This window comes from Chiloscyllium plagiosum, chromosome 1 (genome assembly GCF_004010195.1).
Source record: "Chiloscyllium plagiosum isolate BGI_BamShark_2017 chromosome 1, ASM401019v2, whole genome shotgun sequence".
In the NCBI taxonomy this organism is placed as follows: Eukaryota; Metazoa; Chordata; class Chondrichthyes; order Orectolobiformes; family Hemiscylliidae; genus Chiloscyllium; species Chiloscyllium plagiosum.
Genome location: NC_057710.1, coordinates 50,434,851 through 50,462,276, shown reverse-complemented (window position 1 = coordinate 50,462,276; position 27,426 = coordinate 50,434,851). Strand labels below are relative to the sequence as shown.

Below are 27,426 nucleotides of genomic sequence, written 5' to 3'. Positions count from 1 at the left end.
TATGCTTCTAAACTCCATTGAGTATAGATCCAGAGTCCTCAAATGTTCCTCATATGTTAAGCTTTTCATGAACCTTCTCTGACCACGCTCCAGGGGCAGTACATCCTTCCTGAGATATTGGGCCCAAAACTGCACACAATACTCCAAATGTGGTTTGACCAGAGTCTTATGGAGCCTCAGAAGTACATCCCTGCCTTTTATATTGAAGTCCTCTCAAAATAAATCCATTGTTGCATTAGCTTTCCTAACTACTGATTCAACCTTCAAGTTTATATTGAGTGAATCCTGGACAAGAAATCCTAAGTCTCTTTGCACTTCAGACTTCTTATTTTTCTCTCCATTTAGAAAGTAATCCGTTGTATGATGGCACAGAAGAAGGAGAGGTTCTTTGCGATTACCTCTCATTCTTCAAAACTGAATTGTCCTTTTAAGTACAGTATAGCCATTGCAGCAACAAGTATGATGGACATTTGTTGCATTCCTTCTGTAGCAATAATATCCTTCTTAAGGGACAAAGTTAAAAATCACACAACACCAGGTTATTGTCCAACCTGTTGGACTTTAACCTGGCGTTGTGTGATTTTTAACTTTGTATGCCCCAGTCCAACCACGGCACCTCCAAATCACTTCTTAAGGTAAGTGGACCAAAGTTGTACACAGCCCTCCAGCTCTGGTGTAACCATGGTTCTATAAAATTCACAACAAGCTACATTCTGCTCATTCACAGTTTGCATGAATCGATTCATTCATTAATGTCCCTATTAATGCCAGGCCAATTCCTGTGCTGACCTCTTGACTTTTTCAGAGCAATGTGACTCATATATGTACAGCCTAGCATGTCTTAAAGGAGAACTTGCAGAAAGATGACTTGTTGGCCTTTCAAGATTATATGCTTGAAGAGTCATAATTTATGTAGCTTGTTGTGAATTTTACAGAACCATGGTTATACCAGAGCTGTGTACAGCTTTGGAAGTTTGCAGCTGTCATGAAGGAGCACTGCATGAGAATGGTGTGCTTCATCAATGAGGCCGCTACATGAATATCTGCAATGTGTACATCTGTCCAGATTTTCTGCCTCTGGCTGTAAAAGTGACAACTGAAACATAGTTTTCCTGCCACACATTCATTTAATGTGTTTAAATCAATTAATTCATTTTGATGGGACAGTATCCATTATAGGCCATCCAGCATTATCATATTGCTGGTCTTCTTAAAGCACACAATAGATTTGAGCTCCTAAAGTTAACCTTCAATTTACACTCTCGAAGTTGCTCCAGCTTAACAACCAGGTATTAGAATAGCCCAGAGTTTCAGGTTGAAATGGCAAGAACAGCTTTGACAGTTACTGACTTCTCCAAAATCACAAATGCAGTGATACAAGTGAATCACTTTAATTTTAAAAAAATCATTCATAGGGTGTGGACATGGCGGGATTAGCCAGTATTTACTGTCCATCCTAGATGTCCTTAAGAAGATAAGCTATCTTCTTGAACTGTTGCAGTCTACTTGATGCAGCACACTGACAATGCTGTTAGGAAGGGATTTCTAGGACTTTTCCCAGCAACAGCGTTGGAATAGTGTTATACTTCCAAGCCAGAATGCTGCATAGCTTAGATGCATTGTTGGAGCTGCAACTGTCCAGGCAAGTGGACAGTATTCCATCATATTCATAACTTATGCTTCATAGATGGTAGATACACACAACAGAGGCAGGCAGGGTGTCATTCATACAGAATCCAGAGCCTCTGACCTGCTCTTGTAGCCACTGTATTCATATGGCTGGTCCAGTTAAATTTCTAGTCAATCATAATGCCTAGGACGTTGATAGTAGGGAATTCAATAATCGTAATGCCATTAAATGTCAAAGGATGATGGTTAGATTCTCTCTTGTTGGAAATCTCATTGTCTAGCATTTGTGTTGCGTGAATGTAATTTGCCACTTGTCAATCGAAGACTGGATATTGTTCAGATCTTGTTGTATTTGAACATGAACTGCTTCAGTATCTGAGCAGTCACAAATGGTGCAGAACGTTGTGCAATCATTGATGAATATCTCTCCCTGTGCCCTTATAATGATGAAGTATCTGAAGGCAAGAGCCGAGGACATGATCCTGAGGAACTCCTGCAGAGATGTCTGGGAGCAGAGATGACTGATCTCCCACAATCACAGTCCAATATGCCAGATACAACTACAATTGGAAGAGAGTTTTTCCTAATTTCCACTGACTACAGTTTTGCTCGGGCTCCTTAATGCCACACTCTCACCTCTCCTCTGGGGTTCAGCTCTTTTGCTCATGTTTGGACCAAGAATATAGTGAAGTCAGGAGCTACTGGGTCCTGATGCTGGAACATTGCTGCAATGTTGTCAGGGACTTTTCGTATCCATTGCCTTTAGTCAGTTTTTGATAACTTGTGGAGTGAATCAAATTGGCTGAAGACTAGCATCTGTGATGCTGGAGACCTTGGCAAGAGTCCAAGATTGATCATCCACTCAGTACTTCTGGCTGAACTGTTAGAAAATTATGACTTCAGGTCATCATCATTTCCTTTGTCTTTCTTTTAAACTTCAACCAGCAACAAACATATTTTCAGGAATTACAGATTTTGAAAATGTGCTTGCTAGCACTACCTTGTTCTTAGTTTGCCAATTCCAAGTAATTGCTAGTGGTTATCTTTGTATCATACAATATGTTTCTTGAAACATTGATATAAAGATGTTCAGTTGAAGAGAGGGAAGAAGTTACCCTCCATTCTTTCACTTTAGCCCTAACCCTGTGACACATCCTTAGCTGCCTTGGATTTCCATCGGAGCATAACAGGAAAGGTTGTAAAATACACTTCAATGCTACTAGGATTTACACCAATACACTTCTGGGACACATCCTCATGGAAAGACAAAATGCAGAGATAAATGATTAGTCTTGTTGCCGAAAATATCATGTACAACATTGTAAATATTCCTGACATGTTCTGTTTTTGTCACAGGTGGAATTAATAAATATTTTAAAAATATTTTCCTTCTCTGTGTTAGGCTGAAAATTTATAAATATTGAGCAACTGATCACCAGCAGTTAAATAATTAAAATGATATTTCATCTCTAAATTATGTTGAAATGTCAAATTTCAAGTTTTTCCATTTCCACATTGGGAATTTAAGTATAAGCCCATCAGACGTAGCAGCAGAAATAGACCATTCAGCACATCAAGTCCTCTCCAACATTCAATGAGATAATAGCTAAGTATTAAAGATATTCCAAAGCACCAAAGGTTTCTGTTTTTATAAGAAATGATATGTGCAAAACTATAACCTAGATTATTGTAGGCTGGGAGTTGACCTTATAGAGGTTTATAAAATCATGAGGGGCATGAATAGAGTAAACAGTCAAAGTTTTTTCCCGAGGGTGGGGGAGTCTTAAGCCAGAGGGCATAGGTTTAAGATGAGGGAGGAAAGATTTAAAAGGGACCTAAGGGGCAATATTTTCACACAGAGAGGTTGGTGCATGAATGGAATGAGTTGCCAAAGGAAGTGGTGGGGGCTGGAACAATTACAACTTTTTTTTAGATTAGATACCTTACAGTGTGGAAACAGGCCATTTGGTCGAACAAGTCCACACCGGCCCTCTAAAGAATAACCAACCCTGACCCGTTTCCCTCTGACTATTGCTCTTAACACTATGGGCAACTTAGCAAGGCAATTCATCTGACCTGCACATCTTTGGACTGAGGGAGGAAACCGGAGCACCCAGAGGAAACCCATGCAGACATGGGGAGAATGTGTAAACCTCACACAGTCACCTGAGGTGGGAGTCAAACCTGGGTTTCTGGCTCTCTGAGGCAGTAGTTTAAAAGGCATCTGGATGGGTACATGAATAGGAAGGGTTTAAAGGGATATGGGCCAAGTGCTGGCAAATGGAACTAAATGAGATTGGGGTGTCTGGTTGGCACAGACTAGTTGGTCCAAAGGGTCTGTTTCTGTGCAGTATGATCCTACGACTTTAAATACAATTATTTTTCTTCTTAACAGTGAGATGAGTTTAAAAGCTTCAATGTTTTGGGATGCTTCCAAATGGGAAGAAATACATTTTCAGCCACAGCAGCAGATATGAAGGGAGGCTCAGTGTGTGATGGGGTCTCCTCCAGATGTGCCCTGCTCTCATTTTCATTTCCGCTTCTGAAAGTGAAACAGATTGTCGGCTTTCTGGACCGAAACTCATTCACATTCCATTTGCGACAACAAAACCAATTTTTTTTTTCTTTCGTTTCTCTAGCAGTGATTATGAAAATGTGGCATTTATTTGATTTTGCATGGAGGACAACCAGCAGGAACTTGTGATTACTTCCAGTGTCGACTCATTTTTTTCTGTCCCATAAGACAGATGTGCTTTCAGCCTGTGTTTTTCCTTGCCCATTTTTTTGTACAAATTAGAACTAATTATGTACAAAATATTCGAAAATTCATTTCGTGCTTACCCAGCACCTTTGGTGTCTGCGGCCTCAGTACAGATGAGGCTTAATGATGGTCTCACACTGGAAAAAAAAGAACCAAATGCCCGATGATTAGGTTTTGTTCTGTTCATCAATCTGGCGGTCGTCTTGCTTGCTACCAGTGTCGCAGCTCTAATTACTATACATCTTGTGACAGTTATTGTAAGGAAACCTACCACATAAAAGGGGAATATTTAACCCTCTCATGGAATGCAAACTGTGCCTTACCCTGTGCAAAGATTGATGAATTAGATTCCCTACAGGGTGGAAACAGGCCCTTTAGCCCAACAAGTCCACACTGAACCCCTCCGAAGATAAGCCCACCCAGACTCATTTCCCTACCATATATTTATTTCTAATACACCTAACCAACACATCCCTGCATATTTGGGGAATTTAACATGGCCAATTCACCTAATCTGCACATCTTTGGATTGTAGGAAAAAGCTGGTGCACCCAGAGGAAACCCACACGGACACGGGGAGAATGTGCAAACTCCACACAGACAGTCACTCAAGGTTGGAATTGAACCCAGATTTCTGGTGCTGTGAGGCAGCAGTGCTAACCACTGAGCCACCCTAACCTTTTTGAAAGAAATAAAAGGCAAACCTTCCATTGATATAGAACCTGACATGACCTCAGGATGACTGAAAGCACTTTGCAGTTAATGTAGCACTTTTGAACTATAGCCACTCCTGTAATGCAAAGAATGCTTCGATGCTCAATGCTCCTTGTCTCATTTGCCATATCCTAGTTTCCAAATCCAACTGTTCAAACAAAACTGTCCTTATATTTTCTTCTCATCCTGTAAGATCACCAGCATGAACATGCCATTTTGAATGGAGAGACTTTCCTGAGAAATTTAAAACAAGCTGCATAAAGAGCTCAGTTGCTCTGTGAACAATTGAACTCCATAGTCTGATTCCTGGATAACTTTAGGCAGAACAGCAGTAAGGTAGTTGCAATCACCTCAGGAAAGTTAAATCAGAAAGTTGACTATTCCTGATCAGTTTCACACTGAAGAACACTTGATCACTGAGTGAAAGTGGTATTGAACTCAGCTGTGATCTCTCCCCCCCCACCCTCCACAACTCCATTTGATTGGCTCATCAACATTAACTTTCTGAATTTATACATCCAGTACGTATTTAGAAAAACTGGATCAGTTTCAGATCGGCTGTTGATGGCTGTAGCTCCATCCAGCAGAGTCCAGTGCTTTGAAGACAGAGGGACAATATTATTCAGGGTAGAAAACAGTGTGTTGAAAGTTCAGCTGTAAAAAGAATAAAGTGAGAACAGCAGATTCTATTCAGTCCTCTTGCTTGGATCATATTGTATGTTGCCACTCACAAAGTCATGACTATGAGGTCCACAGTCTACACAATCTCACTTTGAGTGAAGAAGAGTAAAAGAAAATACCATTTTTTCCCCAGTATTGGTCAAATAAGGAGATTTTTTTTAATATTACGAGTGGCTTGTACAGGGCTGAAAATATGTAACAAAGTTGACCAGGGAACAATTACATAGCAACTACAATACTTGTTGAAAGCAATTGGCCAAAAAGCATGCAGTATGGAATAACAGATCTAACCTTAGGTAATGAATTATCCAATCTCTCCGATGCTTGAGGACATCACTTTTGATTATAGGAATGAAGAAATTTCAATATTAATGAAAAATATATGCCAGGATTACAATTGTCAGTTACAGCTGTTGGCCACCAATTTCTAATAGATGGCGCAGAAAATTAAAACAAGCACAAATGTAGAATTCTGAAGTAAAATAGAATGTGTTGCAAAGATAAAACAGCCAAATCAATGAGTTGTTTGAAATTCTCTCACTCTTAAATTCAAATACCTTAAAGACCTAATTTTACCCTCCCATGATGAACTCTTCATGTTTATCCTTTTTCCCACTTAACCCTGGATGATACCATTCTAAAGTCTTTTCCACCATCGGTAAATTCCTCCTGAGTGATTATGCTTTGTTTTCATTTGGTCATGTGATGCAGATGTGGGCTAGGCCAGCATTCATAGTTCACCTATAATTGCCCTTGAGGAGGCCAAGGATGTTGTAGAAGGTAATAGGTCCGATGTTCATGTTACATTGGCTCCATGTCAGGACCATTGATCAGAATCCTGAAACAGATTGAACTGTGACCACTTACAAATTCAAGGATAATGAGGGACTGATAACACCCTGCTCAATAGACTATGGGAATTATGTGCCCAGAATGTTACTCTATAATACAGTAGGAAACCCTTGATTTATTAATTGTTCACAGCACTGAACTATGGGACTATACTGACAATAACCAGTTAACGTTTGTAGAAAGGGTGAAGACCTGTAACACCAGGTTATTCCATTGGAGTTTAATCCTTCAACCATACCACCTGAAAATCACTAACATTGCCTGGAAATCAAATGCCCTGCCCAGAACTTAGAGAGACTCTGCTAGAACTGAGAAGGTGATATTGACTGAGGCTAAAAGTATGAATGTGCACATGAGTGAGTGTATTTACTGTTTTATATAATTAATTCTTTACCACCCTGTGTAATGAGATTTATTTCCATTACATTCATTATGCAGGGAAATGTTATGGCCAAGGATCTGAACCTACAGCTATTGTAGACAAATGTGTTTTTTCAAAAGAGCACTGCTACGGCAAACAGGGTTTCAAATATAAATGAAGTGACAGTCTATAGGAGGGGTCTATTGAATACCACACCCATCGGTGTCAACAGAAATTCAAACAACATAACTTAAAAAGAGGAGGAAGAAAATAAAAACAGACTGGGTTATGATCTCTGTTGACTACAAAGACAATGTTGGCCTGATGACTTCCTGCTCAACAACAAGCCACGTCTTGAGAATAAACTCTCAAATGGAGAAAAAACTTGTGTTTTTCCTTTGAAAAATTCATAGATACAGAAGTTAAAAAAAGTTTCAATTGTACTGGAATGTGCTAGTGAGAATGGAGATTCTCATGATAAAGGAAGGCTCTGTGCCCTGGGAGTGCTACAAGGACAACTATAGGACTCTCTCTCAACCTGAATACTGGAATCCAATCACATTTGAAAAAAAACCTGAAATGCAGAACCACTCTGCCAAAACTAGAAATCATGAAATCAACTGATAGACTATTAAAACTAATGCTACCAATAAACTCCCTCTGCTGCTATTAATTCCTCCATTTTTAAAATCTCTATCACATTGCATACAACAATCTATTTAATTATATTTGCATCAAATATTTCATTCTATTATCAGTAACTTTCTGACCCAAGAAATTTGAGGAAGTATTGACTTTGATGCGTATGATTTGCTTTGTACAATGAAGAACTGCATTTTGCTGAACTATTATCTAATAATTAAATGACAGCACTGTGGTGGTGCATTTAATGTACAGTGATAACTTCCTCACAACTTTCATTGCCTCATTTATTACAACTCCTTGCTGTGATTAGTAATCCTATAGCAGCAGATAGTTATGCAGCCTCTAGCAGACTGACATTCTCACAGTCATTGCTAGTGAGTTCCTGTCAGGGAGCGAGTCTGAGAGGACTGGTAGAGTTTGACATCTTTTTTCAGTTGTCCACGCCAACCGGGAGTCAGACTCATTTGTTCTGTGCAGTGGAGAGGTCAGCAAACAAAATACATCTAGTTTACATGGAGGATTGTGGCTCCCTATTGGGATTCTTTAAATGAAAAGACTTTTCCCTGAAGAAAGGTAGATGGGTAACGGAAGAGTGAGTTCAGCTCTCAAATGAGTTGAAATTCTTTGGTGCAATGTTTCCAGTGATTTGATTTACACTTATTGACACACAGTACATTCCTGCAAAATTTTATTTATAACCAAGTTCATTGCGGATAAATTTGATAGGAAAACAGCTCAGCTTAAAATCACATGAAGAACAACTAATGAGGACAAAAGGCTAATAGAGAAAAAGACAAAAAGACAGACATAGTGGTACTTCACATTGTATTTACTTTCCAATCTGGAACATCTGCGTCATCTCAATAGCAACCCTTGTAAGATACCTATGCACATAGTGGTGGCCCAACAAAGCATGATATAGGAAGTGACATGATATGTACAGACATTTTATCTCAATTTTTCTGGTAGCAAGTTAGCCATAAGACAGCGTTGGATACTATTTAACAACAAAAACTTACTGCAATATGCTAAATTTACATAATAAGATTATGAAACACTTAAGTTTAGTGCAACATAATCATTCCTAAATATTAATTATTGCAAAGTGTAATAATTAATATTTAGGAAGAAAGTTGCAATAAAATCTGTAGCTTTGGACAGTGAACATGATTTGCACCTTCAAAGACAGCCTAATTCCTGATCTGCTATCAGCAAGCACATTGTTCCCAGTTATTCTGTCGATTCCTGTAGGCAGGAGCCCTCAAGGGTAATTTTTTTTCAAATTAAGAGAACAGAAGAGGAAACATTGAAAGGAATGACACAGAATATGGATATAAGAGAGCAAAAATACTGTGACAGAAGGAAAATGAAAGTAAGATCAGAGGGAGGCAGAAAACTGGATATGTGGAAAAAGAAGAGAACAGAAATAAGCTGGATGAAAATATACAAGGGAAAGAAAACAGCAATAGAAGGAAGGAAAAATAACATCCCTACAACGATGTGCTGAGTGAAAATACATCTGTGATAGTGAAGTAAAGCACAAAATTTATGGAAGAGATGTTTGGGTCTTTGCATTTTAAAAGTAGTGAGTTCCTCTTTGATGTTGAGATTGACAATTCATTCCTTCTGCGTTTTCCCAAGCTATCTGTTCAAATAAAAAATGTTCCTGCTTTCATATTTCTTTTACATATGAATCTTCTTGCTCCACCAGGACTTGACTCCTTTGTTCTCTTTGCTCTACATTTCCTTTTCTCTCTTTTGAGGTTACCATGTCAGTGTTGAATGTCTGTTGTACACATTTCCAATAAAACCCCAAAATTATTTTTACTTTGTTCTGAGTGGGAGCAAAACAATGGTGGAGTACAACTGCGACTATGCTAAAAGTACTTCATTTTGCTATAAAAACTGTTGGGTATCCTGAGTTCGTAAAACACACCATATAAACACAAAGCTTTCATTTTCCATTTGGGATATGATGACAAATTGAATGTCTTAGAGTATATAACTCAAAATGACAATGCTTGGATTAGTATTCCACCATTGTTCTTTCATTGTTGGCGACTTAAATGCCAAAGGCAAGCACAAAGGCAGCCTAAAAATGGTTTCTGGTCCTTTATGCCTCAAGTACACAGGTACAAAAGCTGCTGGGAAAATGATAAACAAAATCCCTGAGCTGGGTAGCTGGAGTTCCTGCGTGTTTTGAATTAGAATTAAGAAGCAAACTGTGCTTGAAATGACGATTCCTCAAAGTATTTTCTGTGTTTCATTTGATCCATATATATAGGTGGAACCATATATTTGATATGTCCTAAACTAAATAGAATTGAATTTCATTGAATGGAATGGAATAGAATAACCTTTATTGTCACATGCACTCAAATAAGTGCAGTGGGAAGTTTGTAACGTGCACCATCTTAGGTACAGGGTACCTAGGTATAGATACTTTAAATGTTTGCTACAAAATTGAAAGAGTTAAAAAGAAGTCTAGCCTAGGAAAAGAAAGTTTTTAAAAGTACTCAAATTACACAAAGTCCAGAATAAGAATCTTTAAAAGTACTCAAATTATAGTCCTTTCAACTGAGCCCGTGTCCAACTGGGCTTCAGAACAAAAGGCCTTGGTGTCTCTGCATGCTGGCTTCCAGCTAGGCCTCACCTCTGGGACTCTCCTCCAGGACTCATCTCCCAGGTTGGCCTGGGCTCAGCCAAGCAGAAATTTGGAATCTCCTCAGATAAAAGCCTTCGAGAAGTATACATTCACCCTCCTCATCCCCCAAAAAGCAGGCATAATTTTTCATGGAGAGATGTAGAAACCAAGGATGTATAGTTTAGATCCCACCCCTATCTCTTGTGAAAATGGTGCATACTGGGTTTGGGTGTGGTACATCGATTTGGATTAACCCGAGTAACCTTTTGGAGAGGCAAATTGTCATTAACCTCTCTGGATATGGTCACAGAGCACTTTTCAAAGATGTCAGTGCCCCTTTGGAAAAGATAAGAACCCTTTGGGAGTAATGAGATGCACTTTGGAATCATTAAAATTAAACATAACTGAGTAATAAATGCATAAACTGATTAAAACTGTCAAGGCTGTCAAAGAACTGTCATGCTGTTGTAGTGGAAATGTGAAGCTATTTAGGAATTTAGCTCTGCTGAGCTTTAAGTGAAAGAAAAAGCATGTTTTTATTTCACTCTGTTGATAGAAGACTAGTGGCTATCCTTATAGGATTGGTGCTGCATGATCGATTTTATAACCTAACATAATCACAGTGGAAAGCCCAATAAGAAAACAATGTAATTGGTAAACCCTCAGTAGTTAGGTCATCAATAGATACATCACTTTACTTTAAGTCAGTCAAACTCCTAAGGTCTGCCTGTGGTGGATAGTAAGTGAGTTTATACAGAGGAATAAACTGAGTGGTAGTGAGTTGGTAGGAAGGGGAAGTGGAGGATTTAAATTGCCATTAACTTTGCACAGGGACCTACAAAGGCCGTGGAGATGAGTACAGACACAATGTTGACAAGGGGATTTGAGAGACAATGTGGATGAGGAATAGTATGGCAAGACATTAAGAGGGGAGATGGGGGTGAGTCGAGAGATATAAAGTGAGATGGACTGTATGAGGGAATTTGGGATAGTCTAGGGTTGAGGTGGCTCAGGTTGATATAGATTGGTTATGAAAGGTTTGTGGGTTGTGAAGGATGAGAGGGATCGGAGATTTCTTTGTTTCAATCATTACCTACAGCAGAGTGATGATTGGCTGATGCATTGGCGCAGGCCACACACACTTTGTCAACTGATTTTAGTTTCAGGTTTAGAAGTGCAAAGGTTCTTCTAAATTACATTTTGCCATGTCCTGAACAAGTTAATCTGGAGACAGAATGAGATTACCCAGTTAACCATTGAAAAGGATGCTTTGTTTTACACCACAGACTGAATTTGCAAAGATTATGACCCCCTATTACGTATAGTACAAATTATCTTACGTATGAAGCAGCAACTCACCGAAGCTCCTCAGACAACAACTTCCAAACCCAATACTATCTTTAAAGACAAGGGCATCAAATACATGGAAACATCACCATCTTCAAGTTCCCCTCCAAGTCACTCACGACCATGCCAGGAGAACTTGTGGGCAGCACGGTGGCAGTGGACGGCACAGTGGCACAGTGGTTAACACTGTTGCCTCACAGCGCTAGGGACCCAGGTTCAATTCCTGCCTCAGGCAACTGTCTGTGTGGAGTTTGCACATTCTCCCCGTGTCTGCGTGGGTTTCCTCCGGGTGCTCCGGTTTCTTCCCACAGTCCAAAAAAAAGTGTGCAGGTCAGGTGAATTGGCCATGCTAAATTGCCCATAGTGTTAATGTTCTGTGTGGGTTGCTCTTCGGCGGGTCGGTGTGGACTTATTGGGCCGAAGGGCCTGTTTCCACACTGTAAGTAATCATCAACTTGATATTTTAAAGGCCATGGATTCTGGTTCAAATTGAAATTTTCAAGATGAAGACTGTAGTGATTGTAACAAAGTCAGCCAGATGGACCTCATAGAATATGAATTCCCTGATTGGACCAATCTAACAAGGAGCCCTGGCTGACAAATAAGAACAGGAATGTCAGACATCCTGCTCACCCAAGAGCTGGCTCTGAGTGTCAAGGACTCTCCACGTGACAGAATACCGGCCACTGTGCAATTATTTCAGTGGCATCAGGAAAAAAACGTGCTCCTGAAGAACTTCACTCGCAACAGTTGTCTTTGAGCTGGAGTAAGCATTTCTGGTATCTTGCTGTTTTTTGGGAAGATTAACTCATTCGATCCTGCCATTGAAGACTGGGCCCAGTATGTGGAAAGAAGGTGTTATATTTTTCCAGAAAAATGACACTGGGGCAGATGAAAAGCGACAAATAATTCTCCTATCAGCTTGTGGGCACTCAACGTTTTCAGTGATTAGGAGGCTAACTTTGCCTGAGGCATCAGATATTAAAAACTTTCAAGAAGTGACAGATTTAGTTGAGGAATATTAAAACCCTAAGCCTCTTATAAGTCTAAGATACTATCAGTTTTACTCAGCAATGTCAGAACCAGGGGAATCGTGTTGGGATTTTTGACTAGGTTAAGGTGACTGGCAGAGGCATGTGCCTTTGGTTTAGCCCTTAAGGAGATGTTGAGACACAATTTGGTATGTGGGATTAATGATGTAACCATGCAAAAACGCCAACTAGCTGAAGCCCAACTGAACTTTAAACAGGAACAAACTCGCTTTATCTTTGGAAAATGCAGCAACTGGAGCAAATGAGTTGAAGGGTATTCCGATGGAAGTGGACACCCTCACCTGTCTGACTGATCTTGGGGAACATCACTTGACTGAAGCCAATTGCATAGCATCACTCAGGACATATCCAGAACAGAGGGACTCTAGGATTAGCTCACAGTGAAACCCCAAAACACAACCAAGCCTTGGCCAAAGGGTTAAAATTTTCTTCAGGATCCAGGCCAGGAAGCCATTTTAGTTGCTGCCTCTATATGGACTTGAGACAGCAAAAGAGTCCTACTAGACTGAAGTTGAGTAAGAGTACTTATAGGCTGGTATTCAGAGCAGTGCACATCCTGAAAACTCCACTTACATCTGGTTGGCAGCAGTTGAATTGCTGAGCAACATCCAAATCAGGACCAATCAAAGTAAACGTCTGGTTAAATGGTCACCCTGTTCTAATGGAGGTCGATACCAGTGTGGCCTTTTTAGTAATGGAAGAACAAGTCAAAAGCAAAATTCTCTTTGGATTCCGACCCTTAAGTTTGTGCAAGATCTGAGCTAGACTGAGAACCTGTACCAGGGTATCTTTACAGATTAAAGGTACAACTTTGTTCCGGTCTCTGATGAGAAGCAGCTGGTTCAGTTACCACTGGTTGATGAGATGCGATTGGTTGAGAAACATTCACCTAAATTGGCTGCCTGAGTGAAATCTGAAGTAAATAGCCGGATGCTTTTCAGGAAGGACTAGGGACTATCAAAAGAGCCAAGACCACCCTGCTTGCTGACCAGGAAACAATTCTATGATTCTGCAAGCCCCATCCAGTGCTATTTGCCTTATGGGCAAAGGTAGAGGCAGAAATCAGAAGGCTGGAAAGCAAAGAAGTCATTAAACCAGTCCAGTCTGTGGAGCAGGCAGCACTGGTCATACTGATTGTGAAGGACAGGTCAGTTTGGTCAGTTTGTCTTTGGAGGGGATTTTAAACAAATGATAAGCCACTTTTTGCAGCTAGATAAATACCTAATCTCTTGCATACAGGATTTATATACAAAGCTAGCAAGGGAGCTGTCCTTCATCAAGTTGGACCTGGCCATCTGTATCAGCAACTGGGACTAGATGAGGATTCCCAGAAATATACTATAATTAATACCCATAAGGATTTGTACCAATAGGTAAGACTGTCATTTGGGTATTGTCTGCCTGTGGAATCTGTCAGTGAATGATGGAGAATGTTTTATAAGTTTTAACCCAGATTGCCATTTATCTAGATGATGGGCTAATAACAGGGAAGACCGATAATGAGCATGTAGCCAGCTTGGATATAGTGTTTAGATGTACATTTTACAAAGGAAAGATATGTATTCCAGGTACCCCCAAGTGACATACTTGCACTGAAGAGTCAATAAAATTGGGTTACACCCATTGAAAGATAAAGTGAGGGCAATCAAAGGTGCTGGCTTCCACGTCTGTACAGGAGCTTATCTCTTGTCTTGGGCTGGTGAATTATTACAGAAAGTTCACAAATAACCTGTCCTCAATCCTGGAAACCTTTTGCATAAACTCTTAAAAAAGGGTCAGCCTTGGAAATGCTCTCATAACCAAGTTGTAGCTTTCAGGGAAGTGAAGAAACAGCTATCCTCCTCTAAGGTGTTAGCACACTATGATCCCAGATGAGATGTGATGCCTTCCCATACAGCATTGGGGTAATATTAGCTCATGGGTGACCCAATGGAGAGGAATGCCTGATAATCTGTGTATCCAGGACTTTGGCTAATGCAGCATATAAATACCCCCAGAGAGAGTGGGAAGGTTTTGCAGTCATATTTGGAGTCAGGAAGTTCCACCAAAACCTGTAGAGATAAAATTTGTAATAAGAACCAACCACAAACTCCTGCTAGGTCTACTTAAAGAAAACAAGCCATTGCTTCAGGCCAAATTCAGTGCTGGGCACTAATGCTAAGTGTATAATTACAGGTTGGGATCCTATTCAGGAGGCCAAGTAGAAAATGCAGGTGCATTGAGCTGCCTCTCAGATACACCACCACTGGTACTACCACTGGAAGAGTTCTTAATGGTTTTAAAGTTATTGCACACACTCCCATTTACAGCAGACAATATCAGACTTTGGATGCAGAAAGATTGGGTCCTGGCAAAACTGAAACAGCTGGTGGTGATGGGGGAATCAAAGGGCTGTCACAAACAGAATGGAAATTTTTTTGGCCCTGGAGAGACCAGATCATAGCAGAGGACAACATATTATTATGGGGAGCAAAACTGATTGCCCTGAGCAAAGATCACCACCAGACATTGGCTGAACTCTAGCAGGGTTATCTCGAGGTTTCCAAAATGAAGATGTTGGTGAGAAGTTAAGTCTGGTGGCCAGGGTTGGATGCAGACAGAGCTGCATTGGTGAGGCAGTGCCCAGAGTGGCAACAAGGACAAAACTTACCACCTTCAGCTCCTTCACATTTGATGGAATGGCTGGGTAAATCCTGGACTCGGTTACACAATGACTGTCCAGATCCTTTAGTGGTCTTAATGTTCTTAGTCATTGTGGATCCCCACTCAAAGTGGCTGGATTTACAAAGCGTCCATTTGTCAAACATGGGGATGACAATAGAAAGTCAGTGCACATCTTCTGCAATATACGGACTCCCAAACGTGTTGGTCACAGGTAATGGTTCATTGTTCAGAAGCAGGGAATTTGAGTATTTCCTAAAATTGAATGGTATTAGACATATAAGGACAGCTCCATACCATTCAACAGAAAGAGCAGTCCAAACTTTGAAGGCAGGCTTAAGGAAACAGCCCACACCATCACTAACTACCAAACTGTCCCCGTTCCTATTTGATTTTAGGACCACCCTCATGCAACAACAGGGATGACTCCAGCAGAGTTGCTAATGGGGCAAAGACTCCAGACCAGGTTAAATCTGATCTTCATTGACCTGGAGGGAGGTTGAAACAGCAACAGGAACATCAATGCCAGACACAAGATGCCACTAAGTGACAGAAACTGTTTGCTTTACAACATGAAGTCTGGTATAGGAATCACAGGAATGGCCCTGCAAGAGGCATGGTTGACTCGAGCGAAGTTCCAGTGATGCATAAAGTTTGGGTAAGTGTATTGGTCCTGAAGAAGCATAAGCACCATATGAAAGCTGCAAACTTGTAAATGGTGCAGTACCTTTCAATCTCTTCTGGAACCCATGGGTTTACTTTCTCTCCATCAAGCACTGAAGGTACCTCGGAATCTGAGGTGTACACGGCTGGTGTTGCTGCCTCGATGCCTTTGCCTTTGCTGCCTGAAGAAGAGAGTAATTTTCTTCCCAGATGCTCTGGGTCCAATTGGCAAGCTACTGGGCTTTGCGCACTGCTCATATCAGAGACAAATTTGGAGGAACCCAAGCTGATGCTAAAATAGATGAGGAGGAGCTACAAAAAAAAGAAATAGCCAATGTCCTCTGACTCAGAAGGGGAGGGATGTAGTGATTGGGGCTGTCAATCTGGTCCAATCAGGGACCCTTGGCTGACAGATAAGACCAAGAGTGTCAGACATCTTGTTCACTCTGAGAGCTGGCTCTGAGGGAGCTGCATCAGTGGCAAGGACTCTTCATGTGGAAGTAAAGGGTGACTTGGCAACAGGATACCAGCCTCTATGGAGATATTTCAAGACTTACGAATTCAGAGGCCTGGCTAAAGCTGTCATAACAGGTTCAAATCCTATCATGGGATCTAATGGAATTTGTATACAATGTAAAACAAATCTGAAATATAAAAGTGGTCTCAATGCTTGTGACCATGACAATGTCATTGATTGTTGCATGAATCTCATCAGCTTCACCAATGACCTTCTAGGAAGGTAATCTGCCAACTGTCTACATCTGACTCTGGACCGATAGCAACGCCACCAAGTCTTACCTTCCCTCTGAAAGAGCCTGGCATGTCACTCTACTCAAGGGATGGGCAACAAATGCTGGTCCTGCCCACATTCCATGAGTTTTAGATTTTCAGGAATTGGTAAGCCAATGGCAGGGAATGCAGAAAAGTTGGAGGAATTTGAAGCAGGTTGTCAGAGGAACAGCATGGTAAGACAGAAGAGAGGATGGGAGAGATAATGTAGGGATAGGCCTAGGCTTTGCCAGTGCCCACATCTGTGGATGGATTTGTAAAGGTTGGAAAAAAAAGACCAAGAGTGTCAGACATCTTGTTCACTCTGAGAGCTGGCTCTGAAGGAACTGCATCAGTGGCAAGGACTCTTCATGTGGAAGTAAAGGGTGACTTGGTGACAGGACACTGGCCTCTGTGGAGTTATTTCAGGGATCAATACATTTTTATTAGGTAAGGGAAGATATGGAGTTGAGCTACATGTCATCCACCATGTAGCTGAACGGCAGAACAGACCAGAGATGCTCAATGATGATATTCTGTCACATTTTGATCACCCTTTTCAGTTTTCAAGTGTACGTCATCTTGCATGACTCTTGGCTAAAAACTAAATTCTGCTCAAGAGGGCATGATATATGCAACAGATTGCATTTACAAAGCACCACTTACATAATGAAGCATCCCATAAAATAATTAAAGGTTCTTTGTGGAAATAAAAATCAAAATATGACACTGAGTTACACTAAGAGATAGCAGAACAGATGTGGAAAAGCCTGGTGAAAAAGGTTGATTTTAAGGAGTGTCTTAAATGAAGAGGGAGAAGAAGAAAGGCATAGGAAGGAATTTCAATGATTGTTCTGAACAAAGATCGCGACCAGATATTGGCTGAATTCCACCAGGGTCATCCAGGAGTTTCCAAACTGAAGACATTGGTGAGAAGATTTAAGCAGCTAAAGGCACAGCCATCAATGTGGGAGAAACTAAAATCAGGAAGGTTAAAGAGCACCAGATTTAAAGGCGGACAGATATTGTGGTGGATTCTAGTGTTCGAGTTGACGACAGAGATAGGAAGGGACATGGTATTTTAAAACAAGAATGGGAATTTTTATGTCAAGGCATTGGTTAATAGGAATGAATTCATGCCTGACAGAGTGGGAACTACCTATGACAATAAAGCAAGGATGTTACAAAGCTCAAAATAACATTCTAATTACATGTTGAAAGATGGTTCAGCAGACCGCCATAACTTTATTTTTCCTATTTTCATTAAGTTGTCCAGCATCAACTACAGGACCTGCAGCATGATGCTACTTATTTTCTCTTTTAAATTCTTATCCAAAATCACCATTTTTTGTTACCTTTACTCTCTCTAGCCTTTGAAAATCTCTTTCAGGCCCCATCTTCTTGATTATGCCTTCAGTCTCTGATTTCACTGACTGCTTGGTGCCAGTCATGTCTTCTTGTTAAGTGCTTTAAGCGTCTATCGGGATTAATTTAAGTAAAAAGTGCTTTATTAGTGAATCTTGTTGTTGTTGTAGGTGGTATCATTACCAATGCTGAGTTGCAAAATTGGACAGAATATAGCGCACAGGAGAGACACATTACAAAGTTCCACAAATACTTGAATGAAAATGCCTTGCAGACAGAATTCAGGAGCTGCAATTAAGAAAATGGAGTCAGAACTCTTTAGATATTCAGTACCATTTTATATCATTATTTCAGTAGTCTTAAGTATTGGCTTAACTTTCAAACGGCTATGCTCCTTCTGTAATGTGTTATGCCCAGTTATTTTGCTGCATTCTGTTCCAACTATCTCTTTATTCTACTTTTCTGTTCTGTGGCTACAGATGCTCTTGTATTTTACCTAATACTTTACTATCTTTTCATCTGACTGCACTTTCTTCTCTTCTGTTATAGCTGATGTCTTGTTACAAAAAGATGCACTTAATGACATCCAACTGTTGATCAAAGGATTTTTTTGTGGCTTGATGGCAAATGGGGGAGATGGTGCCATAGTGTTAATATCCCTAGATAGATCATCCAGACGCCCAGTTAAATGGGGAATGGGTTGAAATCCTACCATGATAGATGTTTACATTTTGAATTGAATTTCAAAATCTGGCCTAATGATGTACATTAAACTATTGCTGATTACTGTAAAAATTCCATCCCTTCACGGAAAGATATCAGCCATTCTTACCTGATTTGACCTCTGGGCAATTCTGGGTGGAAAATAAATGCTGGCTAACCTTTCGGAAGAAAACCCATGAGCGCTATCATAACAGTGGGAAGGTTTTCACGGCCTCATGAAACTTTTAAAATAAACAAACAACCATCCAAAAACATCTTGAAAGATCCTTAATCTATTTAACACAAAAACACAAAGTCCATGGTTCCTTTGACAGCTGAGCAGAATTGATTATTAAGTTGGAGCTAAGCAAAACATTCATAATGATATTCCATTACACAGCTGAATAAAAAAAGTCTTGAGAGTGTAACCTAGTACATTAAAGCTTTTTGAAGTAGTGAAATAGATAACCATCTGGAAAACTGCTCTAATGATTGAACAAATGGCTGAACCATTTGAGTCATTATATGGAACATCAGTTCCACTGCTCAAAGGCTGAAGAAATAAGTTGACTGTCAATCAAATGAAAAATATCTCAAGGGGAAATTGGCACATCAAATCTGGATTTCAATATTGGTGCAAGGAGAAAAGTATTTTATCCATGTGTAAAGTACTCCAATGCATTTGAATACTGTAATGCTGTCGCTGGCCTCCTCTGCCTATTGCGAATTCCTTCCCTGCTCATCCCCGCATTCTGCCTTCAGCAAATGTTCTGTGTTTCTCTAGCTACCAACAGTTCTGAAGAATCGTCACTGGACCCAAAGCATTGACTCTGCTTTCTCTCCACAAATGCTACCAGACCTGTTGAGTTTCTCCAGCAATTTCTGTTTTTGTGCAAAAGAGTGTAATGTTCTGCTTGTACTCACTGTTAGATCACCATCTAGTGATCGTTAGGTGATCCTCAGGAAATTGTGGCCAAGATCAGGACTGGACTTTGCCAGAATGCTGTCCTCAGAACGTGCACTTGTATAGATCTAGAACTTCTACAAGAGTGTAAACTCATGATTACCAGCCAGCAGCATGTCATCTTCTCTGGCTTTTAGTTCCATCAATTTATCCTTTTCTGTGCACAAACATGAAAAAATGCACACCGGTGCTTTTCAGCATATCTCAGCATGAGCTCATGACTTCAGGAAAAAAAGAAAAGGAAATTAATAAAAAGCTGATAAGTTCCACTCTTCCGTGATTAAGAGGTGGTATTCGTGCTGCTTTTAATTTTGTAGTTATCGAGGGATTTAATTTCCTCTCTGTGTTGTTTATTTTTGGTTATTCATCTTATTGCTATTTTTATGGATGTTGGTAGTGCAGAATGGCTGCCATATTTGACTACATATCAACAGTCACTGCACTTCAAAGGTAATTAATTGCACATGACGCTTTACAATTTTTGATGATCTGGCATAAAGCATGCAAGTTTTCCTTCTTCCATTCTTGCACTGTCTGCACGATTTTAGTCCCATCATTAAGCAGTTTAAAATAAATGGCTAATGACCACATTAAAATAATGCAGACAGAAATTTAATGCAAACACATTCTTATAAATAGTGCCAAGGAAATTAAACCCTTAAAAGTGAATTTATTCCTTCACCGAGTAGAAACTACAACACTGTTGATAGCTGAAGGAAAGCTAATAAAATGATAACACCGGAGAGACTCTTTGCTTGCAAAAACTTGGTTTTTATTGCTTCCTGAATAAAGTCTCGCTGGGATGTTTTTCAAGCAGCAACTGATGGCCCAACTTTACAACGAGAAGTTAGTTTTTGTATACAATGTAAATACAAGCACACATACACATTATTCACTCTCAATCTTACTTAGAATAGGCCTTTGGAATTGTTTACCCCTGCTTGGACATAGCAAGGAGAGGAAATACTTGTTGAATTTGGAGAGAAACTAAGGTTGTGAAGGTCCACTTTCTCGATAAGCCAGTATATGAGGTCCTTAGGTGATCAATTAACTTGACAGTTCCCCAATCATCTGCTTCCCAAGTTGAAACTATGGCAACTCATCTCATTAATTTTGGCAGGGGTGGGATGGTCATCTTCAATTGCCCTAATTATCCCAAAGCAACTTCCCTGCCCTTTCCTCCAAACCTCTTGATACCTTCTCAATTCCTATATTGCAAAATGAATTTTAAAAAAACTCTTAGTTGCCAGGTACACTCAAAACGTAGGCCTTAGCCCTGATTGATTGGCAGTTTCTGCCAAATGGTCAAATCAGTGATGAGTCCTGTGATATGGTGAGATAGTCACCCTGGCTGGCTTGTCTGCTCCTAATGAGCTGCTTGGCTGGCAATCCGGTAAGTTATCATGCTCGGTAGTCACCACCTCATACACTGAGCCCCACATAAAGTGAAAGTATGAACTGTAAACTTTTTTTTGGCTGACACGATGGATTCTCGTTACCTCAGACCATCACCTGCCTTTACAGCTGAGTAGGATTCAACCGCTATGTAATTGCACAGATTAAGCCTGATATCATTCTCGAGAGGTACCTGTGCCTCACCCTGAGAGTAGGGTGAAGTTGAATAAATCAAAATAAAGGAACAGGTTTTCCTGCCACTTCTGTATCCTCATTCTATTTTCCACTAGCAGCTGTGCCTTAATATCTGGAACTATTTGTTTCAACATCTCTCCACCTCCTACTCATACTTTAGGATCATTTTGAATGGCTTTTAGTCATTCCTCCCAAAATCTCCTCCTTCAACTTGGAGGTAAATGGCTTGTTTGGTTGCACTTCTGTGAAGCTCATTGGGACGTTGTTTTATTTAATAACAAAATTTAATGAACAGGTTTTCACTGCAATTGCACAGTCATGAAGCTGTGATCTGAAATAAACCTGAGAGCACAGTTACAAAGGGAAACATTTACATGGCTGTGGGGCAAAAAACAGGAGAGTTTAATTGGATCATTCTTTTGAAAGGCTGACACAGATGTGGTGGGTCAGATAGCCCTCTTCTATGCTGTGTGAGTCTATGCTGCCTCAGAACATAAGAATATAAAAGATCTAAAGGAAAAGTCCATCTGACTGAAATTTCCCTTGTAATGCTCTCCTTGATAATTGGTATTATACAGTATAGTAAAGCAAACAATAGTTTTGTTTCCAGTAACTGTGTTTCTTCATCAGTGAGGATTTTTAGTATTGGAATTCCAATGCCAGTGTTACGTGTTCCCTGTAAGGCAGTCTTCTTTCAACAGTGTGCTCTCTCCCCTACACCTGACCCCACCTCAGATTTGTGGGTGGCATGGTGGCTCGTGGTTAGCACTGCTGCCTCACAGTGCTAAGGACCTGGGTTCAATTCCAGCCTTGGGTGACTGTCTGTATGGAGTTTGCACATTCTCCCCCACGTGCTCTGATTTCTTCCTGCAGTCCAAAGATGTGCAGACTAGGTGGATAGCAATGGGAAATGCAGGGTTACAGGGATGGAGTGGATATTGTTTGGAGGACTGGTATGGACTTGATGGGCTAAATAGCCTGCTTCCACACTATAAGGAATCTGTATAATTCTATGAAGTGCCTCTTGATACTTTCTGACATAGAAGGGCAAAAGGACTCTTTTTGACAGGGTTAGTCTTTGCTGCCAACCTCTGTGGGCACATGATGCCTGAGCAGGAGGTTTCCATCTGCAAAATACCTCAGGCTGGCCAACAGGGCAAGAGAGGTTGCTTTCCCATGTAGTACGCAGCCCCTCTACCTTTACTAGAGTGTCGGCTCTGGTGGAGTAAGACTCTGAATTAGCCATTTTAAAGTGTTGTTTTTCTTCATGGTTGTACCGAAGGTGAGGGGGGAGAGTGGGAGGGGCAAGTGTTGGCTAGGAAATGGGCTGTTCACCCAAGTTCTTTCACTTGATTATTTACATCACCAACCCTTCAAAACCTCCCAGCCTTGGATGGGGGCAGGGAGTTACACTTGACCTGCCTCGTGAGTTATGATGTGGAATACAATGCTGGAAAGGGCGATGGAAACAGACTAACGCTCAAAAAGAAATTGAATATATGCATAAAAAGGAACTATTCATATGACTTCAGGAAAAGAGCAGGGAAGGCAGAATTTTAAAGAAGCAGCAGAAGCACAACTGGTTGCCTTTTGTTTTATATGATTCTATGGTTTGTTTTATGACTGAAAGGTGGTATTAAGGAGCATATGGCTAATGTCCATGTTGTTTTCACAGAAAACAATAAATGCAAGAATATCTTAGTAAGTTCAACAATAACATTGTATGAAGCCTCTTTTTATGTCACAGCTCCCATAGAGATACCATCCTGTTGACACAAATTGATTACTATTCCCCATGGCTTCCTCCTCTGGTGGTCCAGGTTCGATTTGACGGCTGGGGAGGGTATGGGGCTGGGGTACGTGATTGCCATCTTAATCCATTTTTGACAATTGTGATTTCTGCAGAAAAGCAACATCATGTTCCATTAGATGTCGTTTGTTCTTTCGTGAAGAACCACTAAGCAATGCCTACTTTATCAACATGGTGAACTCTTATGATGAAGAGGAGCAAGGCTTTTGAAAAATGTCTTCAATTTTATCATTCCTCTCCATTCGATACAGATCCATACTGGCCCTTAATTTGGTGAGCTTTCATGGTGAATAACAACAGCCTTTTCTATCATGGGAGCATTTCACCCAAGGTGAGTATTGTTCATATTCAATGTCAATGCTTCCATTTTCCAATAGGAGACTAGGAACCAATCAGGAGAGGAAATCCTAGCTAACTTTTCCTTTCCCCAGCTCAGTGTGATTTTGGTCAATTTGAAACCCAGATTTTGCCTTGTTTGAAATGACTGATCACAATGAATAATGCAGCAACCCCTCGGGTAACTAATGCTTTACCTAATCCAGTGATGGTTGATGTTAGGTTTTGCACCAAAATAGTTAACAGAATTTCACAACACTGGCGTCCTCATTTTAAAATGCATAAAATCCTGTTACCTCCCGAACAAAAATCATCATAATTAAGAGTTAATAAAAGAGTATCCATATAAAATTATAAAAAACAAAATTACTTCAATTTTCTCCATAGTTCATTAATTTTTGCAAGGCAACTTCATCTTACAATCCAAGAGCTTTGCTGGAACTGTCTCTCAGCTGCTAACACTCCCGAGTACTACATTTCCCCTTCATGCTTCACTTAAACGAACAGTGACATGTGCTAATTTGTTAAGGCAAAAGAAAGGATCAGTTATAGAACTCCGAGTCTTATTAATCAGCTGGCAAATGCTGCCATAGTGTACTTCTTTCATCATCTGATGACTCAAATGACCTTTCACCTCAGATATCACTCATTGGCCCAGCAAAAAAAGAAATTGTCTACTACTGGCAGCTCATTCCTCTTGTTGTCTTCATCCATATTCAAAGATGTGTCACTGCTACCTAGCTAGAAGCTAATCAAAAGGAATTTTCTCTGCCCACCCCACAGAGGTATTACCACTACTGCACTGCAATCAACTCTTTTCAAAATGCAATCAGGGTGAAAGAAGCCTATTTCAATCAGACTTGAAGCAGCTGAGGGTTTTACAATTTACTTTTATCTTTGCAAATAAAATTTTCTCTTCTGGCCTTTCTTCAATTCCTTTGGTTTAATCAATGAACCAACAAAGTCTGAAGTTGCCAACTTTTTCTTTGGTGATTGTGATGTTGGCTGGGGTGTGAAACTTATGTGGGGGGAAGATATTAAATAAAAGATGAAAGGAAAAGTGGTAAAGATTGGAATCTGAAATGTTCACAGCATCTATGAGAGCAATGATGCGTGAACAAATTAATTGCAGAATATTACCTAGTGTTCAGCTGAAGGGCTGCGATGTTAACCTGTCTTTCATTATTGTCCATGACACCTTGCTGTTTAGATGGGAAACATTAATGGTCAATAATTTCCATCTGCATTCTGGGTGGATGCTGCCAGGTCAAAATCATTAATGTGTCAGTCCACGTAAAGGCAGAGCTCAAAGGTCTCTTCACACACATCACATACAGGTGGCCTAATTTGCTTTGCCATATCCATAAGATGACAGACACAAATATTCCCAAGTGTTTTCTGTAAGTAACCAGTGCCTGATGGACCAGTAGGCCACCAAACATTCTCCTTCAAGGATGCTTGTAGATGTGACCTAAGGCCCTAGACAGCAATCCTTGCAACTGGGAGTCACCAAGCAAGAGAAGAAAATGGCAATATCTCCTGTGACTGGTGTATATCACCACCATGACCAGTGGATTGAGTGTCTCAGCAATGGAGATCATTGCTAATCACAGCAACTGTAATGACAGATCATGTGTAGTATTTATGGCAAAACCTGCCTGTCAAGAATCAGCCTCTTTAGCTATTAGCAAAGGTGTATCTTTTTCAGGCACACCATCCAAAATGGAATTATTTAGTTCATGCTCATTATCTTTCATAGCTGAAAGGATATTGGAAACAAACTGATATCCCCTTCAGATGCACATGGGCTTGCAATATATTTCCAACAACACATTTTGATATTTGGAAAAGTGCGACTGGACCAAATTGGACAAAGAGAGAGAGAGAGAGAGACAGATGCATAAAAAGAGAGAAAATGACATACTGTGAGCAAGTGCGTGTATGTGAGAGAGAAATGGAGAGAATCAAAGAGAGAGATAAAGAAGGTGATAAAGGGAGAGATCAAGACTACTGTACCATTACTAAGTCAATGTTACTAAGCTGGAAAATTAAAAAGGCTTAGACTTAGGGATTTTTCAATAATTTTTGCATTCTGTTTCCAAGATTCAGTAACAGTAATGAAATATAACGATCTGCAGTGAGCCTATGTATGAGCAGCCAGCTGCAAAAAGAAAGAAACAGGGCTATTTGGATATGAGTGCCCAGACCCCATCAGATTTGACAGGCCTACCCAACCTTGAATTATTTGAACAGAGTTTCAGAAATAGTTTAAAGCCTGAATGTCAGGAGAATGTTCATGGCTGACATCATCTGTAAACAGTGAAATGACATTCTTTGTTGGCAGTCTGTTCATGTTTAAAGAACGACTGTAATTGGAATATAATCACAAGTGCAAAGCTGCAATGTACTGAAAGAAAACATCTTACTCGTCACAGGCAAATAACTAATAAAGTAAAGCAAAGTCTAATTTTTAACTTTTGCCCCTTTCTTAAACCAACAGATAAAAAGTATTATAATAAAGGGGAGATAAAATGTAAATTTGAGTGCAACAGACAACTCCCCTGCATCTTTAGCCATCTGGAACAGCTCTTTAATGTCAGAAACTTCAGTGTTCTGGCTTAATTAAGATTAATAGTTACCCAGGAAAAGTTAGAGGCTTAAATCCTGGGTAACCAATAAAATGACTCCTCAATTGCACCCAATCCCCAAATATTTGACACCCTCCTTTTTTAATTCATTCACAGGGTGAGGGCTCAGCTAGCATTTATTGTCCATCCCTAATTACTCAGAGGGCAGTTAAGAATTAACTACATTTCTGTGGGTCTGGAGTTACATGTAGGTCAGACTAAGTAAGGATGGCAGTTTTCTTCCCTAAGGGACATTAAAGGACTTCCTCGATGACTGTCCCCCCAAACAGACCTCTCCACGACTTGACACCACCCCGATCAGTACAAGTTGATATCCTTCTTAAATTTACTTGGTATGCCCTTCTAACCCTAGATATGCTCCTAGGTTAAGGTGCATTATTCTGGGTCAAATGTAGAATAGTAAAGGAATGGGTCTGGGTGGGTTACTCTTCGGAGGGTTGGTGTGGACTTGTTTCCACACTGTAGGGATTCTATGATTCGATAATACTAATACGTGCCTGACTTAATCCTCTGCTTTTCCCTTTGAGCTAATTCTTACTCTTACTCGACCATCGCACTCATTCACTTACCTGGCACCCAACCCACCTCACCCGCCTGTTACTGTACCCTGCTCTCACTTGCATGGTACTCTACCTTCCTCACTTAACATTTTTACCCTGTCACAAGAGCTGTCACAAGAGCTAGTTGTGCTGTTGACATCACAACGCATGGTACACTAACTGTTGCAAAAGAGGATCTGCTCTCTACAAATAATAAGGGGTTTCTGACCCTGATCAGAATCTCAGCTCATTGCTATAATACAGAAGGCAACAAAAGTTGTAAAGCTTTCAGTCCAGACACCAGCAAAAAAATCAAACACACACTATTCCTTTTATCCTAGCAATATCATCACAAACACCAAACCTCAGCATCACTCTCTCCACACTGAGGCTTCTTGCTTAGGCTGGCACACTCTCAACTGGTTTCCTTCCAACAATTCTTCATATTCATTAGATGCTTTTTTTCAGCTTGTATCCCTCACTGGGACAACTAAAAGAAATTGCAAACTAAACTCGTACTTACTTTAACATCAAATATAAGTTCCATAAAATCTTTTTCATCAGTATTACAGGACTTTTTACAAGAGAATTTAACCCTCTTGTTTATACTCTCTGGCACATCTACACTGTGGAGTTTTACATGTTTCTGTATCCTTATTGCTATGTACCAGCATCATTTTGTTTCTCCCTCTTT

At 40.2% G+C, this 27,426-nt stretch overlaps 1 protein-coding gene across 6 annotated transcripts in view; it reads right to left on the bottom strand.

Moving 5' to 3' along the window:
- Positions 1–27,426, bottom strand: part of celf4 (CUGBP, Elav-like family member 4) — a 1,180,733-nt gene that overhangs the window by 464,870 nt on the left and 688,437 nt on the right. The window lies entirely within an intron of this gene.